This window comes from Hyperolius riggenbachi, chromosome 7 (assembly GCF_040937935.1).
Source record: "Hyperolius riggenbachi isolate aHypRig1 chromosome 7, aHypRig1.pri, whole genome shotgun sequence".
NCBI lineage: Eukaryota > Metazoa > Chordata > Amphibia > Anura > Hyperoliidae > Hyperolius > Hyperolius riggenbachi.
Window position 1 is genome coordinate 218,307,172 of NC_090652.1, and position 23,804 is coordinate 218,330,975.

At 42.1% G+C, this 23,804-nt stretch overlaps 1 protein-coding gene across 3 annotated transcripts in view; it reads left to right on the forward strand.

Moving 5' to 3' along the window:
• Nucleotides 1-23,804, forward strand: part of LOC137524840 (potassium voltage-gated channel subfamily H member 8-like) — a 795,600-nt gene that overhangs the window by 641,989 nt on the left and 129,807 nt on the right. The window lies entirely within an intron of this gene.

Sequence of the window (23,804 nt, forward strand, 5' to 3'; positions counted from 1 at the left end):
CGGCGTTTTAACGCCACAGCCGAAGTTGGCGTTTTATAAGGTAAAATGAAAGTCCATAGACTTTCATTTTACCTTTCATATCTAACTCGGCGTTTTGGAGCGTTGCGTTTCAACGCTCCCAGGAGCTTTTTCAGGGCTGTTTACAGCTGAAGTTGGCTGTTTCAATGATAGTCAATGGAAAACGCCAACTTCAGCATTTTCAAAGCGTTTTACAGCTGACTTGTTCACTTATTTTTATAGAAAAAAAAAGGACGTTTTTATATGAGCTGTAAAACGCTTTCAAAACGATTTGAAAACGCTTTGAAAACGCTATGTATTGCCGTTAAGCAAAAGGCTGACTTTCAGCCTTTTCTACTGCAGCCTCTAGTGTGAAAGAGCCCTAATTGTAAGTTTAAAGGGAACCTGAGGTGAGAGGGATATGAAGGCTGCCATATTTATTTCCTTTTATACAATACCAGTTGCCTGGCAGTCCTCCTGATCCCGTGTCTGTAATACATTTAGCCATAAACCCTGAACAAGCATGCAGCAGATCAGGTACTCTGACTCAGCTGACTCAAGTTTGACTGGATTAGCCTTATTCCAGGGTTTTGACTCAGACACTACTTATGCAAGATCAGCATAGCGGCCAGGCAACTCTCATATCCCTCTTACCTCGGGTTTACTTTAATAATATACAGTAAAAAAAAAAAGTCTTGTTCGGGTAGTGATTTGTCATGTACTGTATAAGGCTCGCAGTGTTTGAGTCCACCTCCATCAAGATCTGATTTAAAGTTTCCATCCTGTGTGATATGAGCCTTCTGGATCCCCAAAGTGTCTCCTAAGATTATAGATGGCCCAAACGGTTTGCGGGCAGACAGTTCCTGGCAAACATCAGCTGTTCGAGTCTGTGGCGGGTAGCGAACAGAAAGGGCGGTTCGTTCCGCCCCCTATACCTCGTCATTGGGCTAAACTTTAACCCCCTATATCACAGTCAGCAGACACATGACAGCCAATCAGGCTGCACATACCCACAGACCCCCGCCCTCCCTATAAAAACGCAGCAGCGCTGGCCATGTTCTCAGTCTGGTGCTGCTGCTGTAGTGAGTGGATGGGAGAGACATTGCTGCAGATACAGGATCAGTTAGCTAGGCGTTTTTGTTTGTTGCTGAAAGCACCCCAAAACAAAAGCCCTTTTGAGGGCTCATATTGTTCTATTTGTTTTTGTTTTTTTTGTGTGTGTACATACAGGCCATAGTTATTGCTGGGCTGTGTAGTTCTACTATACTCTTCTATCTATATTGCAAGCAAGCCAGCACACTGTCTATCATAAGCTGTGCTTTGCTTGCTACAGTATCTGTTATTGATACAGTCCACAGTCAGTTGCTGGGCTTTGTAGTTCTACTATACTATTCTAACTATTGCAAGCAATCCAGCACACTGTCAATCGTAAGCTGTGCTTAGCTTGCTACTGTATCTGTTATTGATATCTGTTTGGGTTACACGCTGCATACAGGCCACAGTCAGTTGCCATCACTACACAAACATTGCCGCCAAGAGGACTGACATGTCCTGAGAGTGTCAACTAATGACAACCCTTTGCAGCTGTTTGCGTCGGTGCATTAAACAGTGAGTTTGGTCTGTCAGTGTGAAGCAGTACACTACTTACACTACCTGATCGATATATACTCACGCAAGATGTTTTAAAGCACTTTATGCCTCCAATTCAGCGATGCAATGTGGTTTCTGCCCTTTTGGGATTGTAACCCTACTCTGCGTCAAATACATCATTTTCCGAGGGACTTTTGGCATGTATCCGCCATGCCCCTCTCCAGGTGTTAGACCCCTTGAAACAACTTTTCCATCACTTTTGTGGCCAGAAATAGTCCCTGTATGTTTTAAAATTCGCCTGCCCATTGAAGTCTGTGGCGGTTTGCCCAGTTCGCACGAACACATACTTTTGAGGAAGTTCGCGTTTGCAGTTCGCGAACCCAAAATCTGAGGTTCGGGCAGCCTCTAATTAAGATTCCCCAGCATCTGTGAACCAACATTCACCAGATTCAGAACTCCTCCACTACAGCTAATAGAGCCAGGCAACTGTCCACAGGAAAGACCATTGAATCTTCAGCACCTAGCTTTCCTTATAGTCCAACACCATATATTACTACCTGAAAAAAACATGACTTTGACTATACACACCTTTGTTGGCTAGGCAACATCTCTGCATTGTATTACATAGTCTAAGTTTGTCATTGACTTCCTTCCAAGAAGTAAACATCTTTTAATGTCATGTCTGGATTCTCCGTCTGCAGTGATCTTTGAGCCCAACAACACAAAGTCTGATACTGCTTCAATTTCTTGCCATTATCTTAGTTTTGTTTTTTTAATATTGAGCCTTAGGCCAACTTTTGCAATCTCCTCTCTTTAAATCAATAGCAATAATAAATTAACCAAAACCATCCAAATCCTTGTTTCATTTAGCAACTAAATCCTGACTATGCTCTGTGCAATTTACTCCATTTCGCCTCTAATGTTCTTGCGCCTCTCTTGATAAATAAGCCTCTTTGTTGGCTTCTGCTCTACCCAAGCAATTCTCATTTTCTAATTATCTTAAGGAGACTGTTGTGACATGAAAATCTGCAGCCCGTGTTCATTTTTAATGGATTTTTGATCAGATAGGTTATGTAGCCTTCTTTCAGCATATTTGTTAGAGAGCGCATTGATGTACAATAGGCATGGAATATATTGCACAGTATATGATAACATTCCTCATGTCACATTCATGCAGTTGACATAACCTATCAGTCATGCATCAGTAAAACCTGTGATGGGAGTAATTTAGTAGTTATTCAGCAGGTGAGGCACAATAGACAGTTTGATCCTTTCTAACACACCATTAATTATACCGGTTTACACTGTAATTCATGGACGTCATAAGGTTAATGATTTTCTTCATGTACTTGCTTTGGGGCATATGAGACCTGCCAGAAGAGAAGTAATTATACAAAAGGAGAATATAAAATATGAGGAACAATTAGTTCACATTGTTCTACCATACCAGCGCAGATCCATATCACAGCAGTTTTGTGAACCAGTCACATTGTTCACTTGACAGCCAGTTAGAACTCTTTAAAGCTCACTTGGGAAAACATTTGACATCACTGTCTGTGATTATGTATCCATGCATTATTTATATATATATATATATATATATATATATAAATCCATCTGTAGCACCGATCCATGATCTCTGGATGAAACATCCTTTGAGATATTTCTGCCTGGCGTTAATTCCGTAACTGAGTTTTGTGGACCAGCTCTGCATTAACTTGAAAGCAGAACAAAGTCACAAATTAAAAAAGGGCTAGAAAAGGGGCATATCATATATTTTCATGGTGTGATAATTCTGCTCCCTAATAGCGGAACAGCTATCAGTACTGTTCACACAGCTGTACTGTGCTTGCAATTATGCCAAAATTAGCTTCAAACGACGGAAAAAAGCAGAGCCTGTTATGTCTGAAGGTTTGCAAGGAGCACACATTGGATGCCTGCAGCATACAAACGTCTGATTCTTATACAACTGCTTAAACTAATGCCTGGCAGTAATATTACTAAATATGGAAGTGAAGTAATTTTTAGATGCAGCAAGCCCAAGGGACAGTGGTCCTCCAGGAAGGTGGAAGTAGAGGATCTCACAAATAGGAAGACAAAAGGAGAAATGTAAGTGGCAGCAGTGGTGTAGCAATAGGGGATGCAGAGGTAGAAACTACACCAGGGTCTCTCATCAACTCCTTCAACTGCTTTATTAAAGAGGAACTCAAGTGAAAATAATCTTATGAAAAAAAGTGCTTAATTTTTACAATAATTATGTACAAATGATTTAGTCAGTGTTTGCCCATTGTAAAATCTTTCCTCTCCCTGATTTACATTCTGACATTTATCACATGGTGGCATTTTTACTGCTGGCAGGTAATGTCAGTGAAAGGAGATGCTGCTTGCTTTTTTGGCAGTTGGAACAGCTGTTATTTCCCACAATGCAACAAGGCTCCCACAGTGGGATGTCAGAACCATGGTCCTGACATCACACTGTGGGAGTGGTTTCACCACAATATCAGCCATACAGACTAGTTATAACCATTAAAGGAACACTATCGATTAACATGTTTTTGTTTAACTTGGGTTTTAGAGAGTGCCTGAAGTGCTGGTAAATAATGATGTATACATTTCATTTGCTTATCTCTTTTGTTTACTGTAACAAATTCCTTTCACTCTGGGCAGTCTGCTCTAATCTGAAGGCAGAGTGAGCCATGAGGGGAGGGGGAATTCCCTCACAGTGCATCTGGTAGCCGCATGTGAGAGAAAGCTCTCAGAAGCTGCCTGTGTTTCTGAGCTGTCTGCAGGAGAGCAGAGGAAATGTAACTTGTTATAAACATTTGTAATTGTCTATGAAACCACAGCTTTTCATACTTTTTTTGCTTTCAGATAAAAATACTCTGTAATCTGATATGGAAAAAACAACAACACTGGTTGTGCATTGAACCAGACACCTCTTTTGCAAATGATTTGTCTCAACAGAGCTAAATTCTACACACAATTGATTAAAGCGTTTGCCTCTGATATTTAACAAGAAAAGTGGGAAATTGTTTACACAGCTACAATAGACATTATTTGTACGTTGTTATTTTAGAACACTTAGTTTGATAGTGTTCCTTTAATAGACTGTTCACCTCCCCATCTTACACCTCTCTGACACTGCAGCTGACCTTAACAGGTTTTGGTGCTCCAAGTCAGTTGTTATCTACAGAGCGCTTGAGGAGGCCAATGTAAAACTTGTACTGGGGATCATAGCTCCTAAGCTATGCCAGTGGATGTCAGGGTTAAATAAACTAACTAGAGTGATAAAACGGAATAACTGTTCTAACAGCTGTAAAACAGTAATGTATAAATGTAAAAATCTGGAAAGTATAAAGAACTAGATATACTTTGGTCATCCAAAACAATAAAACTACCAGCTGAGTGTTGAGTAGGTGCAGTCTGTGTCTTCAGAATAGCTTTGATTCACTGAGGCATGATCTCCACAAGACCTCTGGAAGTTCCCTGTGGCACCAGGACTTCAGCAACAGTTCCATTTAATACATGAAATAAGTTGCAAGGTGAATAAGTTGCAAGGTGAGCCTCTGTTGGTTTGACATTTTTTTTTTTTTCAGAACATCCAGCAGATTGTTAGCTATGATGACTCTAGCTTTTCTAGGACGTGAAAGCGAAGTGGTTGTTGCTAGTGTTTAAACCATCATTCTGCAAGGGTCAATAAGTTATTACCTTAAACGGGTAAAAGATTGCTTTATAGAAAGTGAGCACCAGGATCCTTTTAGATCCTTTAAGGACTCCTTACCCTATTGCTTCATTGTCCAGCATTGAGCTTATGTGCCCACTGAAGGTTTTTAAGTTGGTGGACAGAGGTCAGCATAGTCAATCTGACAGGTGTGCAGCCACACAGCTCCATATTCACCAAGCTGCAACGCACTTTGTGTTCTGACATCTTTCTGTCATTTGCAGCATAGTTTTCAGTCATTTGTGTTACGGTAGCACTTCTATGCGATCACATAAGATGTGTCTCTTAACTTATGACTGTGTCTTTTTTCTTGAACCATCTTTTGTTAGACATCCAGGGCCGGCCCGCTCATGAGGCGGGGTGAAACTTTTGCCTCAGGCGACAAATTTCCAGGGGCGGCACCCGCCCGTCCGTGGGTGCGGGGAGCCGGCCCGCCGAGCTGGAGGGGTAGCTGGCAGGACGGGGGTATTGGGCCAGCGGCGGGGAGGGGGGTCGGACCCCCCCCTCCCTCGCCTGGGTCCCCCGTCCTCCGCTCACCTCCAGCCTAAATAGACGCAGCCGTATGTGTAAGAGGCACGGGCGGGGAGACACTCACCTCCTCCTTGCTCCAGCGTGCGCCCTATTGACATCACTTCCTGCAACGCTGCAGGAAGTGATGTCAGTGGAGCGCATGCTGGGAAGAGGTGAGTGTCCTCCCCGCCCGTGCCTCTTACACATACGGCTGCTTCTATTTAGGCTGGAGGGGAGCGGAGGACGGGGGACCCAGGCGAGGGAGGGGGGGTCCGACCCCCCTCCCCGCCGCTGGCCCAATACCCCCGTCCTGCCAGCTACCCCTCCAGCTCGGCGGCCCCCCAGAGCGCCCCCCCCCCCCCCCCCCGAGTGGGGGGGAAGGGGCGGCGGTGGCAATTTTTTAAAAAATTTGCCTCAGGCGGCAAAAAGTCTAGGGCCGGCCCTGTAGACATCACTGCATACCACAAGACCTGCTGTTTTGGATATGCTTTAACCCAGTTAAAGACTTCACATTTTATCCCTTGACAAAGTTGCTGAGATCCTAACACTTAATCATGCTGCCAACATATCACCTTCAGGAAATGACTGTCCACTTGCTGCCGTATAATGTGCTCCCCTTGCCTGCTGCCACTGTAATGAGATAATTAATGTCACACTCCTGTAGGTGGCTTTAATGTTGTAGCTGATCAGTGTATTTTCTTCCTAAAATATAGTAGAGGCTCCCCAGTCTTGTGTCACCTCTTCAGCACAATTCCTTGCTTACTCTGCTGATCACTGGATAGGTTCACAAGGCCTGAGGCTATTGTCTGGGAAATCCAGTCCTGCCTAGGGGCCAAATCGTCTCTCTGCCTCCTGGCTCAGTCCTTCCCAGAGTTACCTTCAGTTAAGATAACCTGGTATTTTTGCTACACTCTATAATCATTAATAATAACATACCTACGTTAGATTTGTCATCAAACATAAGTAAAAACACAAACAGAGAAGTTTGTGTTAAATTGGTCTGAAACTCAACATTTCTTCTTTGCTCGAAGATATTATTTACAGACTTAACCTCCTAGCACAAAAAAACATTGTAGCAGAACAGCATTGCATCAGTTAAACTCAGCACACAGCACTATAAGTCTTTACGCTTTTGTTACAGCCTAACTAAAGTGAGTTCATTCAGTTTAAATTTTGTACAATAAAAGACACAGGAATCATCCACTGTAATTTAATAAAGTTCAGCGAAAGTTGCATTAACCAGTAATCTCTAAATATTCAGTGACGGCTGTATCAGAGGCTGATAATCTTCCACAGGTTAATAATAATTCCCTCTTGGCTGGCAGAAATTATGAAGTAGATTGCATAAGTGCAAACTGGCGGTAAGGCTTGATAATCAGGCTTGAAGATTATATTTCTCCAAAAAGGGCTTTTTCTGAATCCCAGCTGGATCCTCAAGTGTGGGTTCTCGTCCTGTCACTGGGGCTATCAACTTAATCCCCAATTTGTCCTTATTCAATACTGTATCAATTTATAATTAGACTTTCTCTTTCTCTCTGAATCTTTGAGTTATTCTTCATAACACAAAGCCTGCTATATACAGAGGAGTTCACCGAATGCAAGGTTCTTTCACTTCAGACTGCTCACTCACAAGATTCTGGAATATCCAAAGAAAATATAAGATAGTTTCAACTGGATATTTTTTTGATATTTTATAATATGTGGTGTTATTCCTGAGCAGCTTCTTAAGTTCTTCCTCAGAAGCTGCTCAGTAGGTACAATGAAATATTCTTGAACACTAAAAGGAGTCCAGTTAAAATTACCTTTATTGTCTTTAAATATGACATGACAAGGATAAACAAGAACCCTCAAAGAACATTCCTGAATATGGTAACCAGGTTTAGCTGATGCTGGTGGTTTAGTAAATATAAAGTGGTTATCTAGGCATTTGCAAGGTGGCTGTCAGTAGTAGTGATGCAGCTAAACTAGGCATTTAGTCACTCGGTTGCTACTACTTTACAATATTTGTTTATTGCAGAAAATATTCCAAGTGGCTGATAGCACCGCATATCCGATTATTGCAACTGCCATGAGCTGCAACACCACATTACTGCTCACTTAAAGAGGAACTGTAGTGAAAATAACATAATTAATAAATATTTCTAGTGGGAAAGGGGGTATCGACTACTGATTCGGACGAAGTTCAATCTTAGGTTAAAATTCCTCTTCAAAGAAGGGTTTTGAGGAGGTAAAACACCACACCTGCCCTCACATACTGCCCTTTAAAATCATCCATGTGAATGAAGCCTTACTTTATTACATGTGTTAACTTTTCAAGACACTATTTATTAACAGCCATTTAATGAGCACTCTAGGCTCTTTGCTGGATTCTCATAGACACTTTTTTTGCCGACCTGAAGAAGTGGGCTTTGCCCTGCAAAATGCATTGTCAATAATCCAATGAATCCTTTGAACCTTACAGCTTGTCATTTATTGAGTAAGTCTCTACCTTGTATTTTGTGTTTAATTTTATACATATTTCATCATTTTTCGGCACCTCTTTACCCTGTTATCATTTAATGAGTGCTTTAACTTTTTAGAATAATAACTCAGTCAGTAATATTAAATTGCTGTGAAACTTGGATATGAAGACGCAAGTTGTTTGTTTTACAGCACATTTGTTTGGCAGCTGAATCATGGGATTACTCCGCTACATTTGTTGGAATAGTGCTAGCCCTTGTCACTAGTAAAACTTGCAACTTAATCAGGTCCATGACCATGCGGCAAAAAATAAAAATCTCCATTGCGGACTGAGACTTGAGCTCAGCAATGCTAAGCATGACTGGAACACTTACTGCAAAACAACAGAGAAAAGTGAATTTCAAATTCCTGCTGCTTTAATCCCACACCACAGTAAGTAAACAAAATATGCCTTCATGGAGAACAAGCTGCAAATAGCATAAAGCACTTGATAGACCAGGTAAATAATTCATTCCATATTAACAATTTACAGTTGCTTAGCTGGAGGTTAGAATCGTGCCTGTAGCCCATTCCTAGGAAAGAAAGGTGTGAGGCAAGATTGACATCTTTCCGCAAAGCTGAAGCTCCCGGGACCGTAATAAATGTATGACTGTCTAATTAAGGGAAGCAGTTCACAACACGATGTTGGAAGAAAGCCCAGTAAGGTTGTAAAGCTTGTGTATTATTGCAGATCAGGTGTACTATAACACCAAGGGAGTATAAAAAGATTTTATTACTGGCTAATGCAGGAAACACTCTTCTAGTCTTCTAGTCCTCCCCTGGTATTTAGATATTATATGAGCTATATGCAGAGGGCTCATTTAAGAAGACAGCTGCAAAGTTAAAACTGTAAGCGAGGAACACCTTTAAAAAGCTGCTCTGACTAACTAATGTCGAGAAAATGCTAGTTTTATAACAATTACCATATTTCACTGTCATCAAATGAAAGCATGAGCTAACTTTACCTTTTCTGTTAGGCTTGGGGCTATATTTGCGCATGTATAGGTACGCCGCCATCGAGTTGGGTGCAGGGTTAGCCGAATGATGGCTCACCCTATTGCCGCTCAAATTCCAGGTGGCGTTAAATACTATTCCCCCTCCAAGTTGTAGCAACTTGGAGGGAAAAGTAAATTGGGGTCCAGCGATCTCTGGAATCCAGAATTACCCTAACGCACTCCGCCCACTATCGCATTACTGCTAAAGCAGCGCCCAGCTTCGGCACTGAGCACCGAGAGTCTAAACCACCTGCTTCAGTATATCTCTGATTAAGATGGCACTGCCCACTATGTTTGTGTTGTCTGATTTTCTATCACAATCTAAAACCGTAAGGAAAGGAAAATTCACTTCAGTCCAATTTTGCTCTAGAGTGTAAACCAGTTAATAATGGTGGCATTTGTGAGATACTCTACTGTGTGAGAAGATTTGGTTCATTTAAAGGCAATAGGATCCAAAGATGTTTCTGAGCATTTCTGTTTGATCAAGTGTTATTTTTGATGGCTATGTAAGACTATAATACTATTCTAAGAAATAATAATAGACCTCATATCCTTGGTTAACCTCCAGCTACAGATACACACGGCAAATTAAAATAGTTGGAAACAACCAATAAATGATGCATCATCCTAGTATCATTTAAAAATCATAAGCACAAACAATGGCATAGGGGGATGATAATTGACAGATCCTCGATGGTGCTCGGGCATTTTGTACAACCAACCTAATCACTTCAGCAGATAGTTGTTTATCATCAGCAGTGTTTACAGAGCTGATTAGATTATTAAATGATGTGTCTGCAAAGTCTACAGCACTTAACCCTATAATCTGTTCCCACAACATCACATCCTGCATTGTTTAATAATTGTATCGTTTTACAGTCATTTGGCACTTTGGTTGCAGTTTTCTGCTGTCATTCACATCACATCGCTTGGCATATTTTGTATTTTTTCATGGAATGGTCTTTCATCAGACGTTTCAAATGATGATTATCTTCCAGTGTGTATGGAGCTTAGCAGACATAGGGGCTGTTAGAATAAATCGGCATATCTACGGTTTTAACACATCTTTTGTAGATAATTCCAACTCCTCAGATAACCCCCTTAGGGCCCTTTCACACCAGAGGGCTTTTTCGGCGTTTTAACGCCACGGCCGAAGTTGGCGTTTTCCTAGGTAAAAGAAAGTCCATAGACTTTCATTTTACCATTCACACTAAACGCCGCGTTTTGGAGCGTTGCGTTTCAACGCTCTCAGGCGCTTTTTCTGGGCCTACCGCTGCGTTTCTCATTACAATTGATTGTAATGTATTGGCGTTAAAACGCCTTCAAAACGCCTTGAAAATGCCTGCAGCCAAAACGCAGAGTTTTAGCCTTTTTACTGCTGCCTGTAGTGTGAAAGAGCCCTTAGGTTTGGAATGCACACAAAGCAGTGATAGGAGGCTTGATAATCTCTATTTGCACAAAACAGAAAAGAGGGAAATAATCTACAATACTGTCATATACATGAGCAATAGATAGATTATGGTCTAAAAAAGAACTTAAGGTGGACAAAAATGAAATTTTACCTAAACACTAATAATGTTATCACAGTGCTCACTCCCAAACTGAATCAGTGAATTGAAAAAAAACATAATTATCAGATTTAAAATAGCCAAACAATAAAGCATGAAAAGCTTCAGTGCAAAACTGGATAGAGCAGGCAGATCTTCCCAAACCTTTTCCTGAATCTTTAGAATTGTTAATGATCCAGGGACAGATGGATTTTCTGTTCAGTATTGACTGACAAATAAATATAATCAATTTATGAAAGAGTATTTTTCCAAAAGAGGTTTTGATGACTAATATACAGTCTAAAAGAAAAAAAAATACCACCCAATCTCTATTTTAAAAACAGATTTCAAACAATACACATCAATTCGTGCTGGTTGCATGTCTAACCTTTGCCCACAACTGTACATGTTGACAAGACTTACAGACTTGATCAGGCTCTCAATAAATGTTATTCAAGATTCTCATACTAACATTGTCCAAGTAATACTACTTAACCTAGAAAATCTTTTGACTGTATAGGATTGAGTTATATTTTTCTGGTTTATAAAACATCAATATTAGTGGTAATATACATTTGTGTCCCTAATGCAAGGCTGAACATTTCAGAAATGTATTTACATTTTTTTCTGTGTCCAAAGGGAGCCTAACAGGGAAACCCATTTCCATTTAGATTTGCTTTTGAAAAAGAACCATTAGATAGAAGGAATATACATTAAGTCAATATTAAATAGTTTAAGAATTATATAAATAGGATTTAAATTAGATCTATTTGTAGACAATCTCATGTTATGCATTATGCAACCTTTAACTAGCCTACTAAATGTATTCCAAGCACTTGATTCACTCTTTATTTACTTCTAGCTGGTGGCACATGCTACACTGCATGGAGCAGGAGAGCATGCACCATCTCTCTGGGAGTCACACTAGCCATGTCACCGCGTGCGTGCACCTCTGATTGGATATCAGTGCCACAGCCAATCACAGCAGGATGGGGAAGGAGAGGGTGTGTGTGGAGCTGACAGACACAGCGCCACAGCCAGTCTCAGCAGGATGGGGCAGGAGGGAGTGTGTGCAGAGCTAACAGACACAGCGCCACAACCAGTCACAGCAGGATGAGGCAGGAGGGAGTGTGTGCAGAGCTGACAGACACAGCGCCACAGCCAGTCACAGCAGGATGGGGCAGGAGGGAGTGTGTGCAGAGTTGACAGACACAGCGCCACAGCCAGTCACAGTAGGATGGGGCAGGAGGGAGTGTGTGCAGAGTTGACAGACACAGCGCCACAGCCAGTCACAGCAGGATGAGGCAGGAGGGAGTGTGTGCAGAGCTGACAGACACAGCGCCACAGCCAGTCACAGCAGGATGAGGCAGGAGGGAGTGTGTGCTGAGCTGACAGACAGTGCCACAGCCAGTCACAGCAGGATGAGGCAGGAGTGGAGCGTGTGCAGAGCTGACAGACACAGCGCCACAGCCAGTCACAGTAGGATGAGGCAGGAGGGAGTGTGTGCTGAGCTGACAGACACAGCGCCACAGCCAGTCACACAGCAGGATGAGGCAGGAGGGAGTGTGTGCAGAGCTGACAGACACAGCGCCACAGCCAGTCACAGTAGGATGAGGCAGGAGTGGAGCGTGTGCAGAGCTGACAGACACAGCGCCACAGCCAGTCACAGTAGGATGAGGCAGGAGTGGAGCGTGTGCAGAGCTGACAGACACAGCGCCACAGCCAGTCACAGTAGGATGAGGCAGGAGTGGAGCGTGTGCGGGCCAGAAGTACATACAGACACACAGCATCCGGCTTGAAAATTATTATTATAGACTACCCCTAAATATTCCTAATAGTACCTAACATTATATGAAACTAGCTACCTGTCATATTAATGAGCTACGTTGAGAGATGATTACTTACCATTATTTCATGCCAACTGTTCCACATGTAACTAAAAACTATTTAGTTCTAATCAGTTCCTTTCTCTAAAAAATACCTTTTCCAGCTCTAGTGATAGTGTGAGACGTCAGTGTGGAATAATAGGAGAGTAAGTGTACATATCTAACCATGTATAAAGCAAACACCCAGGGATGCCAGGGATACGTTGGCTTGCAAAATACGTGACTTTTATTATCTGGCAGCTCAGTTTTCCCAGATACCTGCCTGGAATGTGCCAGATAAAGAAGCCTCATAAGTAAAAGTTTTCCAAGTGTCTTATTGACTCAGAGCTCTCAAGCAGTCTCCACATGAAGTCTCCCACAGCACATAAGATACTGAGAATGAAGCAGCTTCATCGCTAGCTACCTGGTGGAAATATAAAGATAAAAATAAGCTATGCTGTAAACATTCATTTATGCAAACTTTTGTTGGACACATACTATTTTCTCCTGTTTGTGACGATAACACACTTTAAAAATGGACTTCGTAAAGTGGAAGTACTTTTAACATTTGCTCTCCTGTGTGTATTTAATATTATGGGTGCATTCTTATCAAGCAGGCATCTTTTATGCTATTTATGTATTTAGCCCCTTCCCCTGTGGCATGCTGCCGAGGCAGGGTACTAGATGCACCGCTAGTCATGCTGGGAGCTGATAAGCCCCCCCCCCCCCTCTTTCTACAGGACTCTCCTGAAAGGAAAGGAAGAGAGGGGTTTCAAGGGGAGACACTCAAGACTCATGTAGCAAAGTCCTGGGCAGATCACAATGGTATTCACATACCCTCTATGGATCTTTCTTTTTTTTTTTGTAACAGATAAGAATGCTCGGGGTCACACTGTGTCACAGACAGGCAAACACTTGTGTAGATGTACACTCCCACAGCTAATAAGCATGTTTAGGAGGGAGGATTTATAGCAAGGAGCTGGCTGGCAATTGACACATGCCAACCAGCATGTGGAGGTACACTCCTCCAGACAGCAGACAAAAATGTCTAAATCTGAAAAGTAAATTAATTCATTTAGTCCTTTATTTTCACTGGAGCATTAATATGTATCACATGCAGTGCTGGGCCGAAATTACGCATTAGCGTAATTACGCATTGTAATTCACTACAAATGCACCGTAAGCGGTACGTGTAAGGTTACGGTATTACGCGTAATTAATTACGCGTAGACCGTGGGTTACGCAGTAAACTCCCATTGAAATTACACAGTCTGCCGTAATCGCGTAATGAGTGGCTGAATAGAGTACTGGTTAAGGGCTCTGCCTTTGACATGGGAGACCAGGGTTCGAATCCTGGCTAGGTCAAGTACCTATTCAGTAAGGAGTTCAAGGCAAGACTCCCTAACACTGCAGGGTGGCCTCCTGAGCGCGTCCCAGTGGCTGCAGCTCTTGAGCGCTTTGAGTCCAACAGGAGAAAAGCGCTATATAAATGTTCTGATTATTATTATTATTATTAATATTACGCTCCCGTATAATAGAAAAAAGCCGCCGACTTTAAGGGTTAATAGCAAAGCCCCCTTAAAGAGGAGCTGTTAGGTATAGGGTCTCAGAGAAAATAAACACATATATCAGTAGCTAAAGATTGGCTGTACTTACATTACATATGCATTTCACTGTCCACGTTTGGATTTCACAGAATTTGTATATAGTATATGCAGAGAATGATGCTCCTGACAGCTCATGGCAGGTTCCATGTTTGTGAAGCCAAATGTGTCGTCATGTCCTGCCTGCTTCTGATCACAGAACAGCTCATACTGAATAACACTAGTTTGCAGTGAATATTAATGAGCCATGTGGCTAGGAACAATAGCGGACTCCTGCAGTGTACGCTGCCCCGAGATTTATCTGTGCTGTGGCTGGACTGAGTTTTAGAAGCTGCTGAAACTTGATCCCGTCTTCTCCTTAGCAGCCGAGGGGAGGGCCCCAGAATGCTTTGCAGTATGTTATGCGGCTTGCGTCCTGCTTAGGTCTAAGCATTGCTGATAAGCATACATCAAAGGTAAGAGAGATCTTTATCTTCAGTAATGTCTTTTTGGCTTCCTTCTAAACTGTTTAACACAGGAGACTAGAGGTTTAAATTAGCTTCTGCAGCCTGACAGTTACTCTTTAAGTGCTAAGAGCCTCAAATTTGGAGAATATATTAAGGAGATCAGAAGGAATAAGAGGGAAAATTTTTTTTCAAAAAGACCTTATAGTTTTTGAGAAAATCGATGTTAAAGTTTCAAAGGAAAAATATATACATTTAAAAACCCGCCGACTTTAACGGTTAATAGCAAAGCCTGCTTAAAATTTAGAAACACCAAATTCACAGGGTATATTAAGGGGATCAGTGGGAATAAGAGGGAAACATTTTTTTTCAAAAAGACCTTATAGTTTTTGAGAAAATCGATTTTTAAGTTTCAAGGGCAAAAATGTCTTTTAAATGCGGAAAATGTCAGTTTTTTTTGCACAGGTAACAATAGTGTTTTATTTTCATAGATTCCCCCAAGTGGGAAGAGTTTTACTTACTTCGTTCTGAGTGTGGGAAATATTGAAAAAAAAACGACGTGGGGTCCCCCCTCCCAGACCTCTTTAACCCCTTGTCCCCCATGCAGACTGGGATAGCCAGAATGCGGAGCACCGGCCGCGTGGGGCTCCGCACCCTGACTATACCAGCCCGCATGGTCCATGGATTGGGGGGTCTCGGAAGGGGAGGGGCAGCCAAGCTTTCCCCTCCCCCTCCGAGCCCTTGTCCAATCCAAGGACAAGGGGCTCTTCTCTACCTCCGATGGGCGGTGGAGGTGGAGGCCGCGATTTCCTGGGGGCGGGGTTCATGGTGGCATCTGGGAGTCCCCTTTAAAAAGGGGTCCCCCAGATGCCCACCCCCCCTCCCAGGAGAAATGAGTATAGAGGTACTTGTACCCCTTACCCATTTCCTTTAAGAGTTAAAAGTAAATAAACACACAAACACATAGAAAAAGTATTTTAATTGAACAAAAAACATAACCACGAAAAAAGTCCTTTAATATTCTTAATTAACCATTAATACTTACCTGTCCCTTTAAAAGCCAGTTCCCACGCAATATCCTCGGAAATATACTAATCAGTTACAATGTAACAAAGTTATTACAATGTAACAACTTTGTTACTTTGTAACACCACCGCACCCGACGTCACTCGCCGCTCACCCGCCGGCCGCCGCATACACGCTAAGTCCCCGCCGGCTCTCGCCGTCCACTCCGCCCACACCTGTCACCCATATACATGCTGGCACCCATGGGTGCCAGCATGTATATAGGTGACATGTGGGAGAGGCGGGGAGGGCAGCGGAGCCGGCGGGGACTTAGCGTCCCTTCACCCGACAGAGCTCTGAGCTATAGCTCAGAGCTCTCGAAAGCATCTTTGTATTTGGGCTCCAAGGAGCCCCATTGGTCCTTAGCAGACCAATGGGGTTCCTTCTGATCCGCGTAATGATCCGTAAGCGTAGCTTTTTCCATTACGACCAGCACTGATCACATGCCTTATGTAATTGGTATCAATTTGTTTATTTCAGGGCCTCTTTAAAAAGGAACTTTAGTGAAAAGGGGAAAAAATGAATCAATACATTGCAAAGTGAGACGTTAAAACATAGAAGAGAGATCAGGAAATGATTAATATTCGCATGTAATTTGTTCACATTGTTTAATCCACGATCAGCCTGCATGTTATCATCTTTACTACTGGCAGACATGAAAAAACAGTCAGCACCAACTGCAATTATCTATAACCACACACCCTAACAATGCGATAGGCTAAAAGGTTTTTTTTTAACATAAATTTATATTTACAGTAAAGCAGATGTTGAAAAGTGACATTGGAATGGTTTTTGGTGTCAGCTACACTTCAAAAAACATACCACACTTATTCTGCACTATATTTCTGTGTTAATGCTTTGCTAAGCTCCATATCTGAAATCAGTACACAACGATACATGTTAAATGCACTTCTGTGGATGCCAATTGTTAATTTACCCAGAAAATCTCAGAAATTAGCAATTTATGTTATTTAATTTATCGCATGGACAAGTGTATCATTTACTATGTAAATTAATAGGATAAACCAAACCATATGAAAGAAAAATTCAAATCCTTGGGAATAATATGAAGTAATTCTAAGCAATCCAAGAGGGAAAGGAGATGCGTTGAAATATCAGGCTCGGTACTTAAAGAGAAACCTTGGCCAAGAATTGAACTACAACCCAGTCAGTAGCTGATACCTCCTTTTACATGCGAATTCTATTCCTTTTCACAAACGGATCATCAGGGGGCTCTGTATGGCTGTTATTGTGGTGAAACCCCTCCCACAGGAAACTGTGAGGACCATGGTCCTGGCAGTTTCCTGTCTGTGAACCTCATTGCATTGTGGGAAATAACTGTTTACAGTTGTATCCAACTGCCAAAAAAACAAGCAGCAGCTACTTCCAGTGGCGTCAGAATGTAAATCAGGGGGAGGAAAGCTTTTGCAATAGGCAAACACTGACTAAATCATTTATACATAATTATTGTAAAAATGAAGCACTTTTTTAAATTACATTATTTTCACTGGAGTTCCATTTTAAAGACAAACTTTACTGAATACAGCTTAGTTAATAAAATTGCTTATTTTTAAACACTATTCATTTATAAATTATTTAGTCAATGTTTGCCCATTATAGAATCTTGCTTCACCCAAAATTACATTCTTATATTTATCAGTGGCATTGGCATCTTTACTACTGGCAAGCTGCATCACTGTGAGATTTTTCTTAATTTGTTTTTCCTATCTGTGTAGTGAGCTGGGTGGTAATTGCAGTTGTTCAGAGTGAACTGGGAGGAGAAGACTTCATGACTTCAAGCCTAGGCTACAGCAATATATAATTAATATATAATATATATATAAACAATAATGGATAATATTTGATCTGCTATGAGAAATTGCAGGTGCTTTTTAAGAGAATGATAGCGTTGACAAAACAAGAAGACTTAAATCATACAATTGTTGCTAGAAAAACTGAGCACATAGGAAACTAGTTTACTACATATGAGATGAGTTATTGTTTGTTTCCTCTTTTTGTCAAAGTTTATTATTGCTGTTATAAAGATGAAATGAATATTGTTCATTTCCACATTTATTCTGATACATAGTTTGTTTTATCATATCAGTTTAATATTATTACACATCTACAATGATCTATAATGTCCTGGCTTGCGTTTTATTTATGTTATGTATCTGTTACATCTGCTTACAGTGAAGTGATCTTATTACATTGTAGGAACTGGAGGAATTTGGTGATAGTCAAAACAAGACACAGAACATTTATATCGTGCTTTTCTCCTGGCGGAGGAAAAGCCCCGGAGCTGCAGCCATTTCAGGCATGATGCATAGCGGCCAGGATCATTAGTGAGCCTTGCCCAAAGCCTCCTTACTGTGTTACCCACTGGCTTGAGATGGGATTTGAACCCTGGTCAAAAGGCTCAAATCCCACATCAAGGGCAATAGCCTTACCGGTACTCTATCCAGTAATTCCAATACCCAATAATCTGATGCATCTTTTTCTTTATATCGTATAGTTACAGTGCTGCCCATAATTATTCATACCCCTGGCAAATTTTGTCTTAAAGTTACTTTTATTCAACCAGCAAGTAATTTTTTGAAGGGAAATTACATAGTTTATCCGAATAGATAATAAGACGATGTACAAGAGGCATTATTGTGAAAAAAAAAATTCTCACCTTTAATTTACATTTGAGCAAAAAGTGTCCAGTCCAAAATTATTCATACCCTTCACAAACTGTCACAGTCTGTGGGAAAATCCAAATTTCTAAACCATTCCAAATAGTCTAAGCTGTTCTAAAGCATCCTAATTACCCTGATTAATTGGGAACAGCTGTTTTAATCAACTCAACAGGTGAAAAACAGCAGCTCTCTGCAGTTGGTTTGTGGACATGGCTAAGACAAAGGAGCTCAGTGAGGACCTGCGGCTGCGCATTGTGGGTGCTCACAAGTGAGGAAAGGGCTACAAGGCCATTTCCTGACTGTTTTCATGTTCCAGAGGTTACAGTGCAGAACATTATTAAAAAACACAAGATGTTTTGCACTGTGGAAAATCTCAGAAGACGTGGTCGGAAGTCAAAAGTGACCCCTGTGCTGGCCAGGAGGATAGTGAGAGAGGTGAAAGAGAATGAACACCAACAAGGCCATCCTGGTGAATCTGGGCTCTGCTTGTAGCAATGCCTCAGAGCAGACAATCAAACGGACACTGCACACTGCTGGGATCCACGGATGCAGACCAAGGAGGACGCCAGATAAGGCACACAAAAGCTCACTTGGCCTTTGCAAATGCTCATCTGGACAAAGAAGAAGACTTCTGGTCTTCTGTGTTATGGTCCATTGCATCAAAAATTCAATTGTTTGGACACAATGATGTTTCCTTCATTTGGCGTAAAAAAAGAAGCCTTCAGCCCAAAGAACACCATCCCCACCGTCAAACATGGTGATTGGTACCTAATTCTTTGGGGGTGTTTTTCAGCCAATAGACCAGGGAACCTAATCACAGTAAACGGCACCATGAAAAAAGAGCAATACATGAGGATTCTCAACGACGACAACAGGCAGTCTGCAGAGAAATATGGCCTTGGGCATCAGTGGACATTCCAGCCTGACAATGACCCAAAACACACAGCAAAGGTGGTGAAGAAATGGTTAGGAGACAACAGCATAAACGTTTTGGAGTGGCCCAGCCAGAGTTCTGACTTGAATCCAGTTGAGGATCTGTGGAGAGAGCTATAGATCAGGGTGATGGCAAGAAGACCCTCCAACTTGAAAGATTTGGAGCTTACTAAAGATGAATGGGCAAAAATACCTGTGGAGACATGCAAAAACCTGCAATTATAGGAAGCGTTTGATTGCTGTAATAGCCAATAAAGGCTTTTCTATTGATTATTGAAAAGGGTATGAATAATTTTGAACTAGACACTTTTTTTGCTCAAATGTAAATAAAAGCTGAGAAATGATTTTTTTCCACAATAATGCCTCTTGTACATCTTCTTATTATCTTTTGGGAGACATCTATGTCATTACCCATCAAAAAATTACTTGCTGGTTAAATAAAAGTAACCTTAAAGTGGACCCAAATTAAAAATACAAGATTTCAGAAATAAAATCTATTTTCTAAATTATAATAATAATTAGCAGCCTTTTTTCAGCTGCATGATGAAATATAAAATATTTTACATTTATTGGAGGAACCCCTCCCTTCCTTTCATATTGCCGGGACAGAATCCGGCAGACTGCTGGAGTAGGAGGTGTCCGGCAGAGGAGGAATTGCTAATGGCTGCCACCTGTATAACTCTAGTTATGAAAAGAGAAGGGTGAAAAGCAGTCACTGAAATGCTCATGGGCTTGAAGGAGTGTTTATTTATCTTTGTATGTGTCAGAGTGGTGCAACTAAATATTTTGAATAAAAAAAAGTTTGATTTGGGTCCGCTTTAAGTCAAAATTTCCCAGGGGTATGAATACTTATGGGCAGCCCTGTATTTTGTCTTTTTACAGTTCAGTCATTGTAGCCAAACAGCAGCAGGTTTTGATAGTTTTTTCTGAAAAGTAACTGCAAAATAGAGATTTATTAATTGTAGTTTGTGCAAACCACTTTGTTTATCCCTATGGTCTACATATTTTGGTTGGTAATGGGAGTAGGCATAGATAAATAGTTAAAGTATTTGCTGCCATATAAGACACACTTTTTCTCCTCAAACAAATGGGAGAAAATGTCCCTGCGACTTATACGGCAGAGGCAAGGAATCCCCGACTTACGAACGCGCGTCGATGCAAACCGCAAACATGCAGGGATTCCCTGCCTGTGTGCCTGCAGTGTGCCTGTCTCCCCCCGCGTGGCTCTCCCCTCTTCCCCTTGTGTCTCCTTCTCCACCCCCTCCCGACACGTCTGTCTTTACCGTGGGGCTTCCTCTAGTGCCGCTTCTAATGATGATGAGATCATTAGAAGCCCGGCATTAGAGGAAGCCGCATGGAGAAGACGGATGTCTGCAATTCACACGGGCATGGCAGATGAGGTAAGCCGGCTGCTGCTGCATGCATGGGTGGGCAGGAGACACAAGGGGAGGAAGGAGAGGCACGTGGGGGAAGCCAGGCACACTGCGGGCATATGGGGGAGACTGGAGGAGACAGGGGGAGGCCAGAGGAGACATGGGGGACACACTGAGGAGACATGGGGGACACAGGAGGACAGATGGAGGAAACAGGAGTAGACATGGGGGAGGCAGGATGACACATGGCGACACAGGAGGAGAAATGAGGGATACAAGAGGACACATGGGGAAGACAAAAGGAGACATGGGGGACACACTGAGGAGACATGGGGGACACAGGAGGACAGATGGAGGAAACAGGAGTAGACATGGGGGAGGCAGGATGACACATGGCGACACAGGAGGAGAAATGAGGGATACAAGAGGACACATGGGGAAGACAAGAGGAGACATGAGGCAGACATGGGGGACACAGGGGGACACAGGAGGAGAAATGGGGGAGACAAGAGGACACATGGGGAGACATGGGGCAGACATGGGGGACAAAGGAGGACACATGGAGAGACATGGGACAGACATGGGGGACACAGGAGGACACATTGGGGATACAGGAGGACACATGGGGAGACATGGGACAGACATGGGGGACACAGGAGGACACATTGGGGATACAGGGGGACACATGGGGAGACATGGGACAGACATGGGGGACACAGGAGGACACATTGGGGATACAGGAGGACACATGGGGAGACATGGGACAGACATGGGGGACACAGGAGGACACATTGGGGATACAGGAGGACACATGGGGAGACATGGGGACACATGAGGGACACATGTGGACACATGGGGAGACATAGGGGATACAGGAGGAGACATGGGGACATTGGAGGACACATGGGGGACACAGGAGGACACCATTTAGGGGATGACATTTACAAGACGCTCCTGGAATATGGATGCAGCAGGTTTAGTATATATACAGTATTTTTTTCCCTGGATTTTGCCCTCTAAACTTGGATGCATCTTATATTCCGGAGCGTCTTATACGGCGGCAAATACAGTAATTATTTTTCTTTTAGGCATTATATTTAGTTATGCTTCATTTTTCAATAAGTAATATACTCTGTCTAGTCCTATCTCAATTTTTAATTACAATATAAATTATGTAGTTTGAAATCTTCTATCAGCTTAACCCCACAGCATTGGACAAAAGTAACAGTCTTTTCCTGGGAGACTGTTTAACTATATCCTGTGCTGTTTTCCCATCTGCTGCTGCTCTCACCACATGGGCATTGAGCTGCTGGGAAACAGCTCTGTGATTGGAACTCTTGAATCAGTTGATGATTGTGACAGTAAGACAGTGTGACAAGCCTGTGAGAATGCACACTGTGCATTTTCCCCTTTCTCCTTGATGGCTGAGCAGAAAGGGAAAACCTATATAGCAAGACGAATTGTGTTTTTTTAATGCATACTGTGGGGAACGTCTCATTATGTGCAGTTTAGTTTTGTGCATTGCAAATAAACTATTTTTGCATTAGTATTTATTATATGTCCATGAGATAACAGCAAGTCTCTGAACTATCCAAGCTCATTCCCCTATCGTCATGAGCATCACGCACATAAGTTTGGATACAGAGGCGGCAAAAGAATCAAAGAAAAAAATTTAAAACCTGAGAAGGTAGCGGTGGACTTACCTACTCCAAGCAGACACAAGATATGTCTGTCAACAGAGGCGCTTGGTTCAGCTACAGACCTGCATTGTTTTACTCCTACTTAGCAAGTGCTAGTCTTTCCCTATAAGCACACAACTAACCTCCTCCCTTAGAGGGTTAGCGTATGGCTGTTGGGTAAGCAAATCCTACTCTCCTAGCAGATATATATCATGTTATTGACCTCTTCAGGGATTTTTTCCAGAAACACTGCACAAAATACTAAAATTGGCATGGTCACCAGTTCACCTAGCTTACAAAGGGTTCTGCTCCTCTGGTTCCCGATCTATACGGGATGATGGAATGCATCTTCCTCATTTTATAGTTCCCAGCGGTTCTTTCACATGCGCGCACCACAATGTATGCCGGGAAATGTAGTCAGTGGATGTGAGTACAAAGATGGATTGCGGAACGTGCGCCTGGGCGAACTGCTGAGAACCTAAAAATGTGCCAGATGCGGCCTGTACAAGGAGAAGATGGGGACTGGAGACCAGAGGAGCAGCAACCTGTAGGTAAGTAGAAAGGCTCAGCTTAACCCCCACCTCCCAATGGAAGACTTCATTACAACCCTCCCTTATGGGGATGTTCATTGTGATTTTTTATGGTGTTCAATGCCCTTTAACAACTGATCACAGACTCAAGGAACCATTATATACTGTAAATATCTCCAAAAGGCAAACACACAAAGCAGTGTTGGTTCATCATTCTTAACATGCTGTTTTCCTTCCTTTGCCTGTTTGGTATCTCAGATATGAAGTTAAATGTCAAAGACAAAGTAAACCTGTGGGCCAATAACACTGTATATATCAGAATCTTCTCATATCATATACACTACACAATATGCAATGAAAGATAAGAGTATCAGAAGCAGTTGATCCAATACGGTTGTGGAGACAAAATTCTGTATAAACTGAAGGCCTTTTTTTTACTTTCCCTTGTTTCTTCTTAAATATTAAGCATAAATGAAATCATCAAGTTTTAAAATGGGTAACCAAAAGAGCTGTGTCCTGAGAAATATACTAAAGTGTGCGGTGGGTGGCTTAATGCAGCATTGGTTGCCGACTTGGGTTAGTCTTAAAGGAAACCTGAGGTGAGAGGGATGTGGAGGCTGACATATTTATTTCCTTTTAAACAATGCCTGGCTGTCACTTTGCCTCTAATACGTTTTCTCATAGACCCTTAACAAGCATGCAGATCAGGTGCTCTGACAGAGGTGTGACTGGATTGGCTGCATGCTGTGTGTGATTCAGACAATACTGCAGC